Consider the following 21,625-nt stretch of genomic DNA (forward strand, 5'->3'; position numbering starts at 1 on the left):
TGGTTGCTGAACAGTGGCTGTTAGTATGATTATACAATTTTTTGTTCTTCATAGCACTTTTCCCTGTATCTCCCTCTTATTCCAGAAGAAAGGCCGGGTCTGAAATCAGACGAGTTCACATCTCAGATCCACCACTTACTAAATACAAAATGAAACTAAGAGTATCTTTTCATAGCATTATCCATCGGAGTAAATGAGGAGAAATTTTTAAGGGACCCACACGAAGGCCAAACATATAACAGCTCTTTTGACTTTGGTAACAATCCTTATCCTTCATGGGACGAACTGTGGTCAGGGAAGTAGTGATCACTCCAGTCTAACTACAGCAATGTTAGATGGGAAGGAGCTCTTGGGGCCCCACCACCAGGAGTAGTGGGTGATGTGGCCACTGAGATGTCTTGGCCTGCCTAACACTGAGATCTTGGGAGAGATAGGGGAAGACTGGGGAAAGCAAACCCACCCCCTGGGCCCCATGGGGGAGGTAGTTGAGTTGTCAGGCTTGAGTCACAGGAGCTGACAGGACCGGCTCAGAGTGGTCTTCCCGGATATGTGTTGAAGTAGGGTTTTCAGGGGCAGAGCTAAGGCAATAACCCTAGATATTGGGTAGTGGAATTTAAGAAATATCCATTCAGCTGTGGGGAGAGATGAAATGAAGGCTACACCCCAAGGCTTCTTCCATCTCAAGCTTCCAAATTGCCCTGTGACTCTTGGACCCCCATGGGACCGGGAAGTGGGAGTCAGCATAAAATCAGAAAGAATGAGGCATAAAATCAGAAAGGCACGGAATGTTTGGATGGAGTGCCAGGTCCCAAAAAGAATGCCTCTTTGTCTGTATGCCATCTATGCCAAAGCAGAACAAATTTATCAGCATCTTCTCAAAACTGAAAGGGAGAGTCTAAAAAGTTTAAGCAATAAAAAAGGGCAAATGGAAATTGATTATTTAATATCATCATTACTAATTCAAGAAGTATAAAATGGTATTACTAATCTCTTTACTTGAGATGAAGTGATTTTATTATTTTATCTTATTAGACATAAATATGTATAAGGGCTTTTTTCCCCTAACCATATTTTTTCTGTCTATTTTTAAGAGAATACCTCACACCTTTCAACCATATATTGCCATGGTGGTTTTTAGGACTTCACTCCTACAGAGGAGGGTAGGTGAAGCCTTAATGTATAAGTGACTCAAATATTTGGTAGTCAAGCCATTCCACATGGTAGGGCACAAATGGTAGAGTTTAGGCATCAAATAGTGAAGGGGATTTCAGAAATATCAGAGTTATCCCATGATATTCCCTTACTGTTCCTGCAGGCTTGGTCAGCCTTAGCACATCTTACTGTCTTTAAGAAAACACAAATCAGGGGCGCCTGGGTGGCTCATTTGCTAAGAGTCTGCCTTCGGCTCAGGTCATGATCCCAAAGTCCTGGGATCAAGCCCCGCATCGGGCTCCCTGCTCAACGGGAAGCCTGCTTCTCCCTCTCCCACTCCCCCTGCTTGTGTTCCCGCTCTCGCTGTCTCTCTCTCTGTCAAATAAATAAATAAATAAAATCTTAAAAAAAAAACACAAATCATTCTATATGTTCCTTAATTCTTCTTTACCCCATGGATGGATGGAAAAAGTGACGGGTGGAATCTAAATTTAGGATGGATTATGGTAATTTCAGTTTACCACAGGAAAATTTTACGGAGACAAAGGAAAGGATAAAGGTAAATGCTGGAATTCAGGAATATACTAATTGACTGGAAAAAAGTTCTGACTTTTATACAATTGTTTTTACACATGTTATCAATTCATTTCTCTTCATTAGAATAAAAAAAAGTAGTAGATGGAAAAGAATGAACTGTCCACAAAAATAATAATGTCTATTTATTAAATAACAGGTATTCAGGGGCACCTAGGTGGCTCAGTTGGTTAAGCGTCTGCCTTTGGCTGAGGTCACGATCCCAGGGTCCTGCTCAGCAGAGAGCCTGCTTCTCCCTCTTCCTGCCACTCCCCCTGCTTGTGCTCTCTCAAGTAAATAAATAAAATCTTTAAATAACAGGTATTCAAAACTAAACTCTTAGACCCATTATCCCCATTAATCTTCCTAACAACTTCATGAGATGGTTACTATTATGTTCCCAGTTTTGCAGAGGGGCCCCAGAAAGGATGGGTAATTTGCCCAAAGCTATATACTCAGCTAGTGAGAGGCAGATCTGAGATTGGATTCTAGGTCTGGCTCCAGGATTGTGTTCATTACTGCCGGACTAGCCTGCTTTTCCCCCACCCTGGGATTTTTTATATAACACTGTACTTGAAACAAGGAAAAGCACTGTATAACCTCCAAATGTTGCTTTCCCCTAGAGCAGCTTGATACAAAGGAGAGTGGAGCAGAAAGACCTAAGGCTAACTCCCATGACTCACTAGCTGCATAATTTGGCAAGTCTTTTCACTTCTCTGAGCCTTGATATTAGATGGAGATGATAATCATCAACTGCCATGTTCATCAGACAGGGCTGCTAGAAGAGCCAAATAATGTAATGAGGCAAGGGAGAGCTCTGAGGACAAGGTCTACAGGCAAGGTTTTCTTTCTTTCTTTATTTTTTTTGTCTGAGAAAGCTTTTATCCTATAAATAGAATCCATTGATTGTCCCCAGGAGTAACTTCCCATCTTCTCTCTCCTGGCTACTGTTATGAATCTCATTTTCATGTTTATTGAAGGACAGAATTACAAACTGGCTTGAGCATTTAAAATCTCATTTAAATCCACTCTGGAAAATTGTTTCCAAAGGAGAGAGAATTGCAGACAGAGTGACTCGTGGGATGTCAGCTTCTTGGTGGTTCTGGGAGTAGTCTGCATAGCCACCCATTTCCCCTCAATTTGATTTCTTCTGTGTTGCTCCTCATATCTCATCCCGCTCAAGTTCATTAGGTTCCCCTTGGTTGTCTAGAAGGGCTCTTGGGTACAAATGAGGCTCAGTAATGGACTGAGATTGGACTACATAGCAGGATCTGGTAGAGCCGAGATTCTGCTTATGGTCTTCTGCTTATGGGTTCAGTGTTCTTTTTCTTGGGCCCACTCCCTTTCCCTGCAGTCTTCCCTAGCTATTCTAGCCTCATGTGAGGTCTTCGGGGGAAGTAAGCATACTCTTTAAACTACAGACAGTTCCTAATGCAATAACAGACATGAAAGTGTTTAGCGCTTAGCACTGGTGTGCAGTAAGCACTTCAGAGACAGCTGAATCAGGAGCTGTGCTTCTTCTGTGCAATTTAACACTTATTTATTGAACACTTCTATGCCAGGCCTTGGCCTAGATGCTAGGAACATAAAGATGCCCCTGCTCTTCAGGAGCTTAAAAACTATTCAAAGAGACTGAAATAAACCTCTTTGCAATCTAGTGTGACCCAGGGAAGTACAGAGAGCTATGGAATCATGGAAGAAGGATCTTCTCTAAGCATGAATAATGATAGCCCTTTGCATTTTATGTTGGCAGTTTACAAAGTGCTTCTCACAGCTCTTACCCATTTGATTTTCATGGAATCCCTATGAGGTAGGAATAATTATCCACATTTTCTGATGAGGCAACTGAGGCTCAGAGAGTTAAAGTGACAGACAAAGTCATAACCAGTAAGCTGGATAGCAGCATGCAGCATGGAATAATGGAAAGACCGCTGACTTTGAAGTCAGGAGACTTATCTTCTGTGTCTGCCATTTGTGACGATGTGATCTTGGATAATTTTCCTTCTCTGGGGCTTAGTTCCCTCATCTATAAGGTAATGTACTTAGACTAGAAATGTTCTGTGAGTCTCGGGATAAACAAGGCCTTGTTTTGTAAGCTGCAGAACAGTATTTAACCATCTTGAAAATCAAAGGCAGAATGGTATAAGGGGGAGAAACATGGATTAAAATCCCAGTTTAGTTCCTTATTTGCCATGTGGGCCTAGGCATGTCACTCCACCTCCTTATAACTCAGACTCCTAATTTGTAGAGATAATACCCATTTTGCAGAATTCCTCTGAGGCTTGAATAAGGTAATGTGTCCAGCATAGCACCTGGCGCATAGTGGGTGTGTAAGAAAGTACCAAAGATTGGTGAGACCGAGTACTGGGTCTGGCTGTTCTTTGAGATTTAAGCCTAAAGATTCTGGTTCTCTGCTCCCAGGTCTCCAGACCAGTGAAAATGCCAAGTTTTGTGCCCTTTCATCCAGGTTTATGCCATTCAGCAATGAGAATGAGACCTTGGTCGTTCAGTTTTCAGTAAAACATGAGCAAGGCATCGACTGTGGTGGCGGGTATGTGAAACTCTTGATGGCGGGTATGTGAAACTCTTTCCTGACACCCTGAACCAGGAGGATGTGCATTCAGAATCCGAGTATTACATCAAGTTTATAAGCTTTCTGATAGCAGTCAGTATAAGCCCCATGAGGTCTTTATGAGAGCCACTGTAATTGTTGAAGAGACTCAGATTCACCTGAAACAGGAAATTTCTAACTCACCTTCCTATGCAGTAAAATTCTGCAACAACCTGAAAATAAAGCACTTTATTTTTTTTTAAGATTTTATTTATTTATTTGACAGAGAGAGACGCAGCAAGAGAGGGAACACAAGCAGGGGGAGTGGGAGAGGGAGAAGTAGGCTTCCTGCTGAGCAGGGAGCCCGATGCGGGGCTCGATCCCAGGACCCTGGGATCATGACCTGAGCCAAAGGCAGACGCTCAACGACTGAGCCACCCAGCCGTCCCAAAAACAAAGCACTTTAAACCTAAGTGTCAGTATAAGTAAACCAAAGAGGTAGAGAGCCACATGGCATTAACAAGGCTGTAGTACAGAGAGACATCCCCCAGTTCTCAAAAAGGGAGAAAGGAACCAGAAACTGTGTAGACACTCTCAGAATGTACCTACTACAGTAGGCTTTGTGCTCAGAAGGAGGTTCCAGCCCTTGATGAGGGAAGGCACAGAAGGTCAGGGAAATCACCTTTATCTAGCATTTATAATGAGTCCAGAGTATTGCATCTCTAACCTCACTATGTCACTAGGCCTCCTCAGGTCAGTCTAGCTCTTACTTCACTCCAACCTTGAACGGTGGTTGAGATTTAAAAAATCAACAAACAACAAAAACTAACCCAACTCCCAAAGCACTGATGAAGAATGTGAATTTTACTGAATGTTTTTATGCAAAGTCAGAGGAAAGTGTTGCACCACATTTTGTTACAGCAAAAATTTCCTTAAAATTCTCCTTAAACATTTCTTTCTTTTCCTAGGGAGTTTCAGATCTCTTGCTTCAAGCCCTTACCAAAATCCTCCTCTTCAGCTTTTTTTCCTTTTTCTGTGTGCACTCCCTCCTCCCAACTCTTTCTCTCTCATCTTTCAATCTCATCCATGCATAGAATGATATAGCACTCTGGGGCCCTAAATGCTTAAATGCCCCCACAGTGCTAATATTGTTGCCCATCTCTATTCTCTTCAGAATCCACCTTCATCACAAGGAGTTTATATGTGTGTATGTGCGAGGTGGTTGTAGTAGGGAAATTGAAAATAAATTTTCAAATGTGATTTTTTTCACATGAATATTATTTTTTCAATGGTCAAACAATCAAACCATTTTCAGCTGTTATCAGGTCCATTTTACAGATGAGGAAACAGGCAAGAAATTTGCCCAAGATGAGTAAGTGGGAAGCCAGAATTTGAACCCCATCCATTTGGCTTAAAGCCTGTACTTCTTCTATTCCACACTTTTGCCTTCTATTTGGTGGGGACGCAGGCAATGTGAATTGTTTTTTAAAAGGCAGAATGAAAGACATACTTTAAAAAAGATACTGGTGAGGAGCTATGAGACCACAAAAGATGCATGACTCAGTCCAACTGGGGGCTTTTTGGAGGGGGTATTAATTGTTCTTTGAAGAATGAGTTATATTTTAACAGGCAGAGAAGGAGGTGGAGGGAATATAATGAAGACAGAGGAAGCTGTGCAAAACCTCAGAGGCATGAAATAGAAATGCAAGTAGAAAAATGATGAGACCAGTATGGTTAGAGCACCTTGTGTGTGTGTGTGTGTGTGTGCGTGTGTGTTTAGGATAGCCAGAGAGCAATAACATGGGAAATGAGGTTGAAAAACTAGGTTAAAACCTATTCTCGGACCTTTGTCACATTAAGCTCTCTAGGCTCAGAGCCACCGATCAACAATTGCCTCTAAAGTTTTCACAAAGCAGAAAGAACCCCAGGCTCTGTTTCTCGGTAGGCTTGGGCTGAATCCCAGCAATGCTACTTATTAGCACTTTGACCTTGGGCGAATTGCTTAACTTTTCTGAGCCATAACTTTCCCAGCTAAAGGTGGAGATAGTAACAGCTGCTTGTTTCGAGAACTAAATGATTTGGTATAAGGTACCTGGCACAGGAGAGGCTTTCTGATTGGGTTTGGTCAATTGAAGCCTTGGCAGGAGATCAGAGGGAGGCAAGAAAGCTGTGTCTCTCAACTGAAAGGCACAGCCTCCCTCCTGGCCACCCTCCCGACAGGACTTTTTTTCTTCCAGGCTCTGGTAACTATTCTTGCTCCTTGCAAGGATAGGGGTAGGAAGAGCCCTACTGTTGCTAGTTGACAGCACAGCACTATTCCTTATGTCTTCTCAATGTCCTGCCCCCTTCTTTGTAAATAGTTCCTTTATTAAATTCCCCTCAAGGAATCCTAAATTAGAGTGTGCTATTTATTTCTTGCTGGACCCTGATTAATACATAGGCTATGTCTGTCTTAGCCTCAGACCAGGCAAACTGCCTAAAAATGGTATAAAATCACGCATTAGGATTTAATTTCTAGGCCCTGATATCTATGGCTTTGGCAACAACAAAATACAGGTCATCCTTTGCTACCAAGGGAAATACCATGAGAACAAAAAGACCATCAAATGCAGGGTGAGTATGTGGGCTGGTCCTCAGCCTGGGGGAGAAGGATAAGCATTTTATATATGTTATCTCACTTGATCCTTACAAGAATCCTATAAATTAAATACCATCAGAAAATAGATATAGAGGGGCACCTGGGTGGCTCGGTCGTTAAGCATCTGCCTTTGGCTCAGGTCATGATCCCAGGGTGCTGGGATCGAGCCCCACATCGGGCTCCCTGCTCGGCAGGAAGCCTCCTTCTCCCTCTCCCGCTCCCCCTGCTTGTGTTCCCTCTCTCGCTGTCTCTCTCTCTCTGTCAAATAAATAAAATCTTAAAAAAAAATAGATATAGAGAAGTGCTATAAATTACAGAAGTTCACATAGGAGCAGTTTCTAAAAGGCCTGGAAGTCAGATAAGGTCCCCCCTTGGAAGAATGTTTGGCATGGTCTAGTTGCCCACTACTAGATATTGAAGGGGTGGGGGAGATGGGGAGTGCTGGGCTTAAATATGGGTGATGGGTATCTTAGTAACATCCGGTTAGAGAGATCTAGGTTGGTTGGAGGATAGCAGCTGGATTTTATTAACAACTCAACAGGCATTCCCCAATGCCAACTTTGTGTTGGGCCTTGGGCTGGGGATAGAGTGAGCCAGACATGGCCCCTGACCACACAGAACTCACAGTCCAGTGAAGGTACAAATCAAAAAAAGGAGAGGACTACTTAGTATGCTGAGGGTCTGGGGAAGCACAGAAGAAGCCCCCTACATAACCTGGAGGCTCAGGAAATGCTTCTTAGAGGATTTCCCTGTGCTGAGTTTTGAAAGATGAGCATGAATTGGTTTTGTGAAAGAGTGACAATTTTAGGGAGGATTTAATTCCTGGAAGAGGTAATCACATGAAAAAAGTCAAGAAAACTTGAGAAATTTGCAAGAAATTTGGCACAACTAGAGTGCCAGAGAGGGGTTAGGAACTGAGTCTAGAAAAGCCCATAGGATTTGCATCATTGAAGAACTTGTGTTCAGGCTCAAGGCCTTTGTTAGCAGGACTGTACATGCAGGGGCTCCCTGAGGTCCTCCTCTGGGGTAGGCCTTGTGCTGGAAGCTGCAGACACAACAAATGAGTCAGACATGACCTCTCCCATCGAGAAGCTTACAGTCTAGGGGGAGAGACAGAAAAACAGACAAGATCAGAAAATGAACAGAGCCGCGATGGAAGAAGGGTAGGGGCTAGGAGAAACCAAAGGAGTGTGTACTTAGGAGAATGAGATCCAGAGTCTCTATTTGGGTTAACCACTGAAATGGGATGAGGGATGTGGTGAAATATGTTTGTGGATATGTGGGGGGTGGCATTTAGGAACTGTTTTTGGTGGTGCATTTAATGCTTGAGGTCCAAAGATGTCCAATATGGGCTGAAATATTCCCCATCCCCTTTCTAGATCAATAAAGACATTTACCTATACGCTCTGATCATTTGCCCCAATGCTACTTATGAGGTCAAAATCAACAACTAGCAAGTGGCAGCTGGGGGTCTGGAGGATGACTGGGACTTCCTACCTCCCAGGAAGATAAAAGACCTCTGTGCCTGGAAACCAAGGAAATGGGATGAATGTCTGCAAATAGAGGATCCTGAAGATAAGAAGCCTGAGATTAGACAGTGTTTGTCAGGGAAGCAGGTGGAGAGGTCAGCTATGGGGATGGGAAAAAAAGTCTGGGGAATAGAAGCAGAAACTGGGGCATTAATCCCTCAAGGAGATGTCCAGCTAAATATTGGTATCCAAAGAGGGGTGGAGGAAAGAGGAAAGTAAGTCACATTGGTTGAGACATTATTGATCCTTCTGGCAGCCTCTGTGAACAGTGTGCCCTGATCTCTGTTATGAATAGGGAAACTGACACTTAGAAAATGAAGTGACTTGCCAACTACAAATACGTTAGCACCAGCCTTTGAACCTGAATCTCTGATTCCAGAGTTATTGATATGGGGAGTGTGTGGAGTATATTCACTGATTTATTATCATTCACTGGGAAGCTCTACTACACATAGCTATGGATAGGACAATCCAGGGATTGAGAATCTTTCTCTCAGAAGGCTTTTTCTCTCCTGTATTGGGTTTGTTTACAGAATCTTGAGCTGGGCTTTCATAAGGGTAAGGACAGGAGGGTGGTAGGGTTAAGGAGCCAGGTCTAGCCTGATTATATGGATCCCACTTTCATCCCAGCCCACTCACCTGTCCTCAAGGAGGAACATTTTGTTTTAGGACTGGGAGGACTTTGAATACATCCCAAACAGAAACGTCAAGAAGCCAGAGGACTGGAATGAGGCAATGGATAGGGAGTAGGAAGGACCTCGGATACCAAACCTGAAGTATAAGGTGAGGGGGGCTTCTCCTTGCAATGGGTATGAGAAATAAGACAGAGGAGATGTAAGATTTAATTTATAGAAAAGAAACTCTGAGGTCCTGTGGTCTTCTCTCACCACGCCCCACCACCCACTGCCCGTAAGACTGCAGCCTCATCTGGGCCCTGCTCTCAGGGCTGTGCCTTCCTGGGACAGGGTGGTCTGGTAAAGGTCGATGCTGGAAGGGGCAGGTCCAGGAAGAGCCAGACAAGCGGTTTGTCCAGAGTGGTAGAAAGCAGCTAAAGGAACATGGTCAAAACAGGAAATGGGTCTGGGGTCAGGAAGCAGAAATCTTAGCACTGATCCTGAAAGGGAAAAGTGGGACATGAATGAACCCAAGGTGTCAGGGGTGGGGATGGGGAACTTCTCTTTAAGGACTAACTCCTGACCTCCTATCAGAAGTGAGAAGAAACTAAAGAAATCAGCTATCAAATGGTCCAGAGATAAAACTGACACCAGCATGATTTTATTTGGCCACAGTTTCCTGTGTTACATATCAGGAAGAGAATGGCCCCAAGTGCCAAAGTCCTTAAATGGTGTTCCCTGTGAAGCTACATTTTCTTAATTTCATGAAGAACTTAGGCACAGAGATGGGACCAGGCTCAGAATGGGTTTCTGTCACCTTGTTCAGCTCCCTCTAGGTAGAAAGGAGAACTTGGAGAAGTCTCATGCATTAGCTCAAAAAAACAGAAAGAAACTACGGGAATCCTGCTCTGGTATACGACTGTCTTTGTAAATTGATTGGTCTTATGGGAAAATACTGATGCCGTGTTCACTCTTCGGTTCTTTGTTTAGGAACAATGGAAATCTCAGATCATTGACAATCCCAATTACCAGGGGGAGTGGATTCATCCAGAAATAGACAAACCTAAATGTAAGCCTGACCTCACCATTTGTCACTATTAGAACATCAGAGTTCTTGGCCTGGACCTTTGGCAGGTAAAGTTCTCTGGGCTCAGAGCCACTGATCACAGTCCCCCTAAAGTTTTCATAAAGTGGAGTTGCAGGCTAGAAATCACAAGACTTGAATGAGTCTTGATCTTTCTAAGCCTCAAACTGCTCATCTTTAAAATGGGACTAATTATATTTGTCCTGATAACAACAATAGCTAAAATGTACTGAGTCCCTACCATGTACCAAGTACCATATTAGAGACTTTGCAAATACTAGTTGATTCTCACTATGAAATCTCCTATTTCTAAATGTAATAATAATAATAAACTGAGGTTCAGAAAAGATAAATAATTTGCTCAAAGACACATTTGGTGAAAAGAAAAGCTGAGATTTGAGCATAGGTCTTTCTGAGGCCAGATTCAGGCTTCCAGTACTTTATATTGCCTTGCTGGTCCCGCATGATTCTTGGGGCTGATTTTGCGCAAAGGGAATCATCAGAGATGTGGTGAAATTTTGAAATATTAAAATCCCCAGGGGCACCTGGGTGGCTCATTTGGTTAGGCAGTCGACTCTTGTTTTTGGCTCAGGTCATGATCTCTAGGTCCTGGAAAGGAGCCCGGCTCAGGCTCCCCACTCAGTGGGGAATCTGCCTCAGGATTTTCTCTCTCTGCTCCTCCTGTTCCTCTCTCTATATAAAATAAATAAAATCTTTAAATTAATAAAATCCCCAGACAGACGTCAGATGTGATTGACCCAAGCCATGATGGCAATTCTTTAAAAAAAATTTTTTTTAAAGATTTATTGATTTATTTGAGAGAGAGAGAGAGAGAGTGAGAGAGAGTACAGAGAGGGGCAGAGGCAGAGGGAGGACGAGAATCTCAAACAGACTCCCTGCTGAGTGTGGAGCCTGAAGCAGGGCTCTATCTCATGACCCTGAGATCATGACCTGAGCCAAAATCAAGAGTCAGACGCTCAACTGACTGAGCCGCCCAGGGGACCCATGATGGCAATTCTTGACCTAGCCTTTCTCTCTCTTCCAATCATCTTTCCTGGCTCTGGTTGGAAGGGAAAGAGAAGGGCTCAGATACTCAGGCCTTCACAGAGTTGTTCTCTCTCTCTGTCTCTCTCCCCTGAGACCTGTTATTGAAGATGGGAAGGATTCTTTCCCAACTCAGGGGAGAAGAGAGCACCTCAAGTGCTGGCCCTAGAATGAAGGTCTTAGCCCAGAAGGCCTCTGAAAGACTACAATCTATACAAAAAACAAATAAAAACAAAACCCCTGCAATCTACATAGCCTTGGAATTCCCTTGGAGAGTAAGGGAATTCACTTTTGTTAAACACAGGCCTGGGATCAATGCTTTACCTATGTTACCTCCCTTAATTCTCATAACTCTGTAAAATAAGTACTATTGTCTCTTATTATCCCATTTTACATTTGACAGAATTGAGACTCAGAAATGTCAAGCGATGCACCCAAGAGCACACAGCTAGTGCATGGTAGAGACAGGAATCAAACAAAGGTCTGTCAGCCTTTATTTACTACTATACAATAGAGCCTCTAGAAACTTGTCTTTGAGTGTATCCTGGAAGATTCCATAGCCAGAGAAATCTGAATCTGGCCAGCCAGGGAAATCTGTCTATAGTACAGGGCTGCCAAAGGGCTCTTGGACAGACACCCCTATATGAAGTTTTCTTGGTTTATTTATTTTCCACCTTCTTGGTTTCCTGGATCAGTGAGACCAGCATAGGAGTGCAGGGAGATGATGTATATAAGTCGCCACATGCACGGCAGGGGTTCAGGAGAGAAGGAGGGGAGGGAGGAAGGGAGGCAAGGAAGACATGTCCTTTCCTTCCTTTCCTATCTGAAGAATGTGGATACAGTTTGCACAAGTTCCCATTGTTATCTCTTTTTTCAGGTGTCTCTTTTTAATAAATAATAGGAACTTTCTATATCTTGTGTAAATATGTGGTCATGTTAATATGCCTAATCTGACTGTTTCCTTAAAATGCATTGTAGTTTTTTTTTCACTGAAAACATTAAGGTATACATTTAAAACTGTATCTTTGTTAAAAATTTTGTATAAAATTTTAAAATGATTTGGCACTAATTGTTTTGAGTTGTAGCAACCTCTCCAAGCAGGCAAACCTTCTGTTTGAGAATTTAAACCATGCTGAAGGAATGCTTCTCACACTTTAATGTGCATATGAATCACTGGAGGATCTTATTAAAATGCAGATTCTGATCCAGCATGTCTGGGATAAAGCCTGAGAGACTACAGTTCTAAAACTCCGGCATTATCTCTTTAGATTGTTGTTTTTCTTGTGACAAAGCTTTGCATCATGCTCCTATTATCCTTGCAGGCATCCTTTCCTTCTAGGTTCTAATCAGGTCTGATACTCCCAGGTCTTACTTCACTGGACACACTTAACTAACTGGATACATCCAGTTTACCACTGGGTTCCTGCACCCTATTTGAGAAGCCTAGTGACTCTCAGCATGGAGATAGGTGGGGATTCCCTCACCTGTCCTGGCCCAGCTGGGGTTTCCAGCCTTCAGAGGCTCTGTGAGCCCAGTTGTCTACCTGGTGGGACCTAGCCTAGAAAGCTGGTCAACTTTCCTGCCTGGTCCCTGACCCTTTCACCCTTTGTTCTGACTCCTGGATACACAATCCCCTTGCTTTTGTTGTTGTTGTTTTTAAGCAGAAGTAGTTGCATTGTTTGATCAGGCAGAGGCTGGGAAGAGATGGCCACAAAAAAAGAAAGTTCTTTCTCTTGGGTGCCAGGGTTGCTCAGTCAGTTAAGCGTCTGCCTTCTGTTCAGGGAATGATCCCAGGGTCCTGGGATTGAGCCGCACATTGGGCTTCCTGCTCAACAGGGAGTCTGCTTCTCCCTCTTCCCCCCCCCCCCGCCCCCACACTTGTGATCTTGTGCTCTCTCTCAAATAAATAAATAAAATCTTAAAAAAAAAAAAAAGACAATTCTTTCTCTTACTTTTGGGACCTCTTATGATCTTTGAAGGAATAATGACACCAAAGGCAATATGAGCATAATGACACCAAAGGCAATGCAAAGCACATTGATATCCCTTAAGTCATATGGTCTGTGAGGCTGGAGGACTACTTACCATCTCCCTTTTACTGATGAGGGAGAAGAGAGCTCAGAGAGGTAACTTGACTTGTCAAGATGTGATAGCCAATAAAGTGCCCAAACCTACACTCTTTCCGTTTTATGATTCCAGTGGGATATACCACAGGAAACAAGTAACTTTCCGTGAACTAACTTTTCAGGCTTTACGTCTAACCAGGTGCTTTCTTATGCATTGTTTTCTTCTAAGAACTGTATGAAGAAAGCCGTAAGGTCTATTTTCTTCCATTTGTCAGATGAAAACATGGAGGCACAGAGAGGATGTTATGTAGACCAAGATAATTCCACTAGCAAGTTTTAGGAAGCAGAACTGGCCCTTGCGTCCTGATTTTTACTTGAATGGAGAACCATGAGTTTAGTGTGAGGGGGATGGGAATAAAGGGGCACTGAAGAGAACAGGGAAGATTAGGAATATTTTTTTTTGTGGGAGTAAGGAAAATGGAAGAGCCAATAAATGAGCTGTTCTCTAACCAAGACTGCTGATAACTCAAAAGAGGAAAAAAAATCGCAAAGGTAAAAAATCTCTTAAAGTTGTACAAAGAATTATTAAAACCAGATAAAAAATGGCTCAGAGCAAATAACAATCTCTATTCAAAGCAGCTATTTTGTTATTTGTTCTGTTGGGGGCAGGGTTGTTGGGATGATACAAGCCAAATAAAAGTCTTCTCATCAAAACAAAACAAAACAGGGGCGCCTGGGTGGCTCAGTTGGTTGGGCGACTGCCTTCGGCTCAGGTCATGATCCTGGAGTCCCAGGATCGAGTCCCGCATCGGGCTCCCTGCTCAGCGAGGAGTCTGCTTCTCCCTCTGACCCTCTTCCCTCTCGTGCTCTCTGTCTCTCATTCTCTCTCTCTCAAATAAATAAATAAAATCTTTAAAACAAAACAAAACAAAACTTTTCAAACCTTGGAGGAGGGACACATGATAACTCATGTTGCAAACTTTCTTTGGGTCACACAACTGCTCCCACACAATTAACTAACATACTGCTAAAGTAAAGAAATACAGAATGGCCCTCTTTTTGCTCCTTCTGAAACAGATCCAGATATTGAAAAGTTATGATAATTATTGCCATTTACTGAGTGACTATTATCTACCAGACACTGTGCTTTACATATATTATTCCTAATTCTTATGCTAATACTGCAAGGGAGTTATTCTCAATATTTTACTTATGAGGGAAGAGGCTCAGGGGAGTTGAGTAATTTGCCCAAAGTCATACAGCTAGTATGTGGTTGAACTGGTCTGTCTGACTCCATGACTCATGCTCACTGTATTCTGTTCCTTTATCATTAAATTAACACACACTGGACTTATATATATGCCATTGACTTAGTTCATCTTTTCCTTTAATTGTAAATACTAAATATATTATTTTAAGAAAACAGAGATATATGGTAGAGAATCTAAATTTTGCTCATACTTCTTGTCAAAACTTTTTCTTATGTTCTCTTCATTTTTCTGATTACATTAAAGAGAGAATCTTTAAAAGGGCATCTCCAAGTGGCATCAAAGGTAGGTCCCATCAGTATGAGCTGGGGCAAGAGCCACTGGGCAGCAATTTGGAGCCTAGCAAAGTGATGAAAATTTCTTCATAATAGTGGTCAGAGGTTTGAGGAAAACAAATCTTGGGAACTAGTAAATTAACTTTCTTCTAGAGTGGATCAGCTAAGGTGGTACAACATTTTGGACCCTCTGTATTATTAATCACCTTTATATTCCCTCATTCTGCCTCAATTATTGATTAAAATCTCTGGGCCCATGGCCTTTGAATTTGCACTTAGCAAGTGAATTTTTAAGCCCTTCAACCTCATTCTAATCCCACTGTTCTCATTTCAATAGGTAAAATCAGGTAGCATCTTTGACAATTACCTTCTTACAAATGATGAAGAGTTTGCTGAAGAGGTTGGAAATAAGACCTGAAATAAGAAAAGTAAGGTATTGCCCCACTCTGAATTCCAGATGTCTGACTCCTCAGTTGTGCAGTGTTCTTTACATTTGCAAAAGCAGCCTAATAGTCATTATCTCATTTGCTGGTCACATGTTCCTGAGAGGAGGGATAAGTAAGGAAACATATATATAACAACTTTGTACTTGAGCACTTTCCAAAAGTTATCCCACTTAGCCCTCAAAATCACCTAACGAGACAGATATTATTCCCATTTTCCAGATCTGGGAACTGAGATTCAGAGAGTATATATAAACTGCCCAAGGTCATGCACAGCCTTAAACTTGTTGAATTAGAAGTCACACTCCTTCTGTGTCATGCTCCCTGCTCACAGTGTGGTGATCTAGAAGGCGGCTGCAGAGCCTATATCTAATGCATGCCTTGGAGAAAGAAGGAAGGTGTTGGTGGTGTTCACCAGCTTTCCTGTTCTCCTAGAACTATTTTATGGGTGGAGTAATAATTGGGACAATGGCTTCATGACTCCCTGGTTCTGCAGGAAGTTCCATTCAAGCAGGTTTGTGGCCAGTGGCAGGTCTGATTACCTAGTAGGCAGATTAAGCTCATGCTTAGAATACCAGCAAAGCACAAGCACCCAAAAAAACCTTTTTGAGAGACTTTTGTACTTGTTATTTCCAAAGAAGCATGGAAGTAGTCATCATGGAAAAATAAAACTCTATGAAGCCTTTTTATACTTTTTAGTCTGGTTTTGTTTTGTTTTTACTTTGGGGTTATCATCTAATATTGTTTTGTTGAGGCAATGTTACATCTTGGTTAAGAGGATGAATTTTATTTTATTTTAATTTTTTTAGAGAAAAAAATTCTTTATTGAAAAATAAAAGGAAACTAATTCTAACCCAGCGAAATTTACAGATCAAGGGAATTCAGTGCTTATTTATATACTACATCAGAAAAGCTGCTGACATGAAACATTACCAAAGATTAAAAATGATACTGCTAAATATAAATCTTTTAAAGAATGATTGGTACACAGTTATATGATCTATAGTGAATTCCAGTTTCAGTAAGAGCAAGAGCGTGAATTTTAGAGTTAGATTGCTGAGGTTCAAATCCAGGCTCCATCACTTACTAGCTGTATGACTTTGCACAAGTTATTTAACCTTTCTGATCTTCAGTTTTCTCATCTATAACTTGAGAATGATGATAGCAACTCTCTTATAAGTTCCTGGCATACAGTAAAGTGCTCAATGTATGGTACCCATTGTTATTAAACCATACATTCACTCAACAAATATTTATTGAATGCACTGTTATAGGTCCTGAAGATCTATCAGTGAAATAAAACAGAAGTTTCTGTCCTCATGGGGCTTACACTCAGTTAGGAAAGACTAACAAGAAAAATATAAATAAGTCAATACCATATGTGTGAGATAAGCTATGGAGAACAATAAAGCAATAGAGAAGGCTATGATCATGAGGTTTTTGCTCTTTTATTATAGGGGTGGTCAGGAGAGGCTTCATTGAGTAAACAACATCTAAGAGACTTGGAGGAAGGAGCCAAGCAGGTATCTGGGGAAGAAAACCCAGGTAGAAAGAATAGCAAATGCGAAGTCACCCAAGTAGAAGCATAACTTGCTTACTCAGGAGTAAGAAGCCCAGTGTGATTAGACCTGAGTGAGAGAGAATGAGAGTAGTTAGGTCCATATCCCTGAGTAAAGTGGGGAACCACAGGAAACATGTTTAGCAAAGGAGTGATATGAACTGGCTCACAGTTTAAAATATTACTCTGGCTGCTATGTTGTAAAAGATGATAGGAATAAAAAAAGACTAGTGGAACAAAGGCAGAAGCAGGTGATAGTGGTGGAGGTAAAAAGAAAAGCTCAGATCCATTTTGAAGGCAAAACTCACAGGAGTGATGGAGTAGATAGGGAATATGAGTAAGAGTAAACAAGGGTGGCTCCAAGGTTTTTTACTCAAGTGACTAGAGGATGAAGTTACTGAGATAGAGAACAAAAAAATGAGCATATTTGGGGGTGGGGGTGGGGGTGGGGACAGAAATAAAAGACCATAATTGTTAAATGTTAAGTCACATATGATTATTAGAAATCCAAATGTCAAAGAGGCAATTGAGTATGAGACTGGTTAAGAGGTATAAATTCAGGAATCATAATCAGCCTACAGGTAATACTGAAAGCCCCCATGAAGCTGGGTGAAATCCCCTAAGGAGTGAGTAAAGGAGATTCAAGGATAAGTTTTGGGTTACCTCGATATTTAGAGATCAAGAAGATAAAGTGGAACAAGCAAACAAGACAGAAAGAGTAGCAAGCAAGGTAGGAAAAGAACCAAGAAAGAGTACTATCCTATAGATCAAATCTAATATTTTATTTTATTTTATTTTATTTATTTTTTTAAAGGTTTTGTTTATTTATTTGTCAGAGAGAGGGAGAGAGAGAGAGAGAGAGAGCGCGAGTACAGGCAGGGGGAGTGGGAGAGGGAGAAGCAGGCTCACCACCGAGCAGAGAGCCCGACATGGGACTTGATCCCAGGACCCCGGGATCATGACCCGAGCCGAAGGCAGCCGTTCAACCGACTGAGCCACCCAGGCGTCCCGCAAGTCTAATATTTTAAGGGGAGAAGGAATGATCACTGGTGTCAAAAGGTCAAGAAAGATGAAGACTGAGAATAGACCACTGTTTTTAGGACATGGAGTTCATGTGACTCTGACAAGAACAGTTTCAACGGAGAGATACAGGGGAAAAAATGGATTCAAGAAAGAAAGGAAGGAGAACAACTAGAGACTCCCAGGATAGACTAGTCTTTTGAGAATTTTACTGTAAAAAAGGTAGAGAAAACAGGGTGGTAGGTAGTAGAAAATGTTGGTCAAGATTTTTTTTATATATATATATATAGAGAGAGAGAGAGATCCTCCTGCCTACATGTATGCTAGTGGGTACGATCCAATAAAGAGAGAAATCAATATAGGAGATACAGAGGAGAATTTCTGGAGCAACATCCTTGAGAATATGAGAGTGGATGAGATCTAGTGCCCAGGAAGATGAGTTGGCTTTCCATAGGAGTATGGATATTTCTTCCATAATTGCAGATGTAAAGAATGAAAACATAAGAGTAAAAACAGGTGGGTGGGTAGATATGGTAGTGAGGGGTTTTTATCAGTTGAATTCTCTGGGAAGCAGACACCAAGATGGAGCTAGAAATGTAGGCTATTTATTGGGAATAATGTTGGGGAGAGATGAAGGGCAGAGGGTACAGAAATAGGTAGAAAAGTCTGACACCTGCGAAAGAAGGATTGGGTAAGAATTGCTGTGAGGGCAGCACAGCTCTGAGAAAGTCTCACCTACCCAACGGGGCTCCAGGGGAAAGACTGCCTATAGAGGAGTTCTCTGTTAGGAATGGCCAGACCCTAGCACCCCCTCCATGCTCAGCCACTGTCTGGGGGCTGCTTTGGAATAGCATGTCCTAGGTTCAAATGCTGCAGTAGATCCCCAGGCTCTACAGCTACAAGCTAAAAGCTCACTGCACTCCTCACCACTGATTGACAGGTTCTTCTTCAAGGAAAATCCATGTGGCATAACTCCATGGCTGCCACAGAGTATGTGGAAAATTTCTTCTGATTGTGAAATAGGAAGTGAGATTTAACAACTTAACCTGAGATTGAGAAAGATGTGTTGGAGGTTTGAGGAGAAGAAGAAGATGAGAAATAGTTATCCAAGGAGAAGTAGAGTGAATCAACCACAGAAATACAGTGGGCTCACTGGCTCACCTAACTAAGGGCTCACCTGAATTTAGTCATAATAAGTTTAAAATGAGAACAACAGGTTTGGTTTTATTGTTTTCTCTAGCTATTTTCTCCCAGGTGCAAGCATGGAGAGTTGGATTTAACCAGAGTTGAGGGTTTGCTTAATTAAGGGAGAGCAAGGGAATTGAGGATGTTTATAAGAGAGTGATCACACAGAAATAAATAAAGGAGAAAAGGGAGGACACGAGCTGGTTGAGGTCTAACGAAAAATAGATAGGCTCCAAATGGCCAACAGACACATGAAAAAGTGCTCAACATCATTCGGCATCAGGGAAATCCAAATCAAAACCTCAATGAGATACCACTTCACACCATTCAGAATGGCTACAATTAACAAGTCAGGAAATGACAGATGTTGGCAAGGATACAGAGAAAGGGGAACCCTCCTACACTGTTGGTGGGAATGCAAGCTGCTGCAGCCACTCTGGAAGACAGTATGGAGGTTCCGCAAAAAGTTGAAAATAGAGCTACCCTACAGCCCAGCAATTGTACTGCGGGGTATTTACCCCAAAGATACAAATGTAGTGATCCAAAGGGGCATGTGCACCCCAATGTTTATAGCAGCAATATCCACAATAGCCAAACTATGGAAAGAGCCTAGATGTCCATCAACAGATGAATGGATAAAGAAGATGTTGTGTATACACACACACACACACACACACACACACACACACAATGGAATATTGTGCAGCCCTCAAAAAGAATGAAATCTTGCCATTTGCAACAATGTGGTTGGAACTAGAGGGTATTATGCTAAGTGAAATAAGTCAATCAGAGAAAGACAAGTATCATATGATCTCACTGATATGAGGAATTTGAGAAACAAGACAGAGGATCATAGGGGAAGGGAGGGAAAAATGAAACAAGACGAAACCAGAGAGGGAGACAAACCATAAGAGACTCTTAATCTCAGGAAACAAACTGAGGGTTGCTGGAGCGGATGGGGGTGGGAAGGATGGAATGGCTGGGCGTTGGACATCGGGGACGGTAGGTACTATGGTGAGCACCATGAATTGTGTAAGACTGATGAGTCACAGACCTGCGCCCCTGAAACAAATTATACATTATATGTTAATAAAAAGAAAAATAGATAGCTCAATGGATTGTTGTAGGTCCAGGTGGAGCTGAGGAGTTGGTGGAGTTGGTGGTCTCTGGTTACCTTTGGCAAGAGCAGTTTTGGTAAAGAAAGGAGGGTGGAGGCCGATGAGCGAGTAGAGCAGTGAGAGGGAAGTGGAGAAATAAAGTTCTTAATTGTAGCCAGTACTTTCCAGACATAAGAAAATGAAGGCCTGATTGAAAGAGAAAGATTTTCCTCTAATAAATGTGGGAAACACAAGATGTCAAGCATTTGCTCTCAGCAGGATTCTAGAAGGCCCCAGCCTACTGGGCTTGCGGGTTCTCAGTCTAGCTTTATCCCCCAAAACTGGGTAAAAGACCAGTTGGCTCAGATACTCTAGGTGAAGATTAAAGCCCTAGAGGAATTTAGATTGTATCCCTTCTTTAATGACCCTTTGGGTAGAAAAATCTATAAAGTTGGCTCTAGGGGTCAAATTCTGGGACCTAGATGTACACATTAGCGAACATAGAAGGAGTCCCATTTCTGACCTATTGCAAGCTTGTACTGATCACAGGTCAAAAGCAAATTCAAAGAGTTCCATAAAGATTGTGTTACTGGATATAGTAGAAACAGGAACAGACTCAGATCCAGAAAACCTGGGTTTCTAATTCTAGTTCTACCACTCACTAGCTATACAGCTTGGGCAAGTCATTTAGTCAGTCCAAACCTCAGATCCCTTATCTAGGAAGTGGGACTAGTAACATTTACCTCATAGATGGTTGTGAGGAATAGAGATTATGTGTGTAGATTGTTTAGCACTATGCTTAGCAATGCTGTAGGCATTCAGTAAACGATTGTTGAATCTGAACCAATTTTATTTATGAACAAATTACACACACACAGAGTTCTCTCCACTGCGCACATACTGAAAATTTGTATGTAAACAAATACCATCCCAGAAATCTTTAAGAGTGTGGGAAGACACCCAACATTTCTAAAGTGGGTTAACTTTGTTTATACCATCTGTAAATTATTTTGAAATTCTACATTCTAAGCAGGACAAAGAGAAGCAATGGAGGGAACTACATGAAGAAATGGAAAAAGAAAACAGGCAGGAGAAGCCAAGAAGAAAAAAGAAAAGGAGGAGGAAAGAGAAGATGACATCTGGGGAGTTGAAGAAGGGGGAAGTGAAGAGGATTCTGCTGAGGAACCATGAAATGACAGGCAGTGGAAGGAAGATGATGCCAAAGGAGCCTTTCTGGGTAAAAATGAAGAAGTCTGTGTTGACCAGAGGGATGAACTGTAACTGGGTAAAAAAAAAAAACCTTACACCCAGAGGCAAGTGATGTTGCTTGGAAGGAGAAATGTTCATGAGGTTAGCAGAATCTGGGGAGTAAAAGTATGTGCTCTTTTTGAACAAACTTTGGATTTGTATTTCTACTCTACCTCCTTTAGTCTGTATGACCTTGGGAAAGTCACAACACCTCCTGGGGCTTCTATTTCCTTATCAATGGAAAGGGAGTGATAATTCCTATTTCATGAGGTTGTGGTAT

General features: G+C 42.0%; 1 pseudogene; it reads left to right on the forward strand.

Moving 5' to 3' along the window:
• Positions 1–1,606: 1,606 nt before the first annotated feature.
• Positions 1,607–21,288, forward strand: LOC112823992 (calreticulin-like; annotated as a pseudogene).
• The last annotated feature ends 337 nt before the right edge of the window (positions 21,289–21,625 follow it).

Source organism: Callorhinus ursinus, unplaced genomic scaffold (assembly GCF_003265705.2).
Source record: "Callorhinus ursinus isolate GAN/ISIS: 27379988/994484 unplaced genomic scaffold, GSC_fseal_2.0 scaffold9, whole genome shotgun sequence".
In the NCBI taxonomy this organism is placed as follows: domain Eukaryota; kingdom Metazoa; phylum Chordata; class Mammalia; order Carnivora; family Otariidae; genus Callorhinus; species Callorhinus ursinus.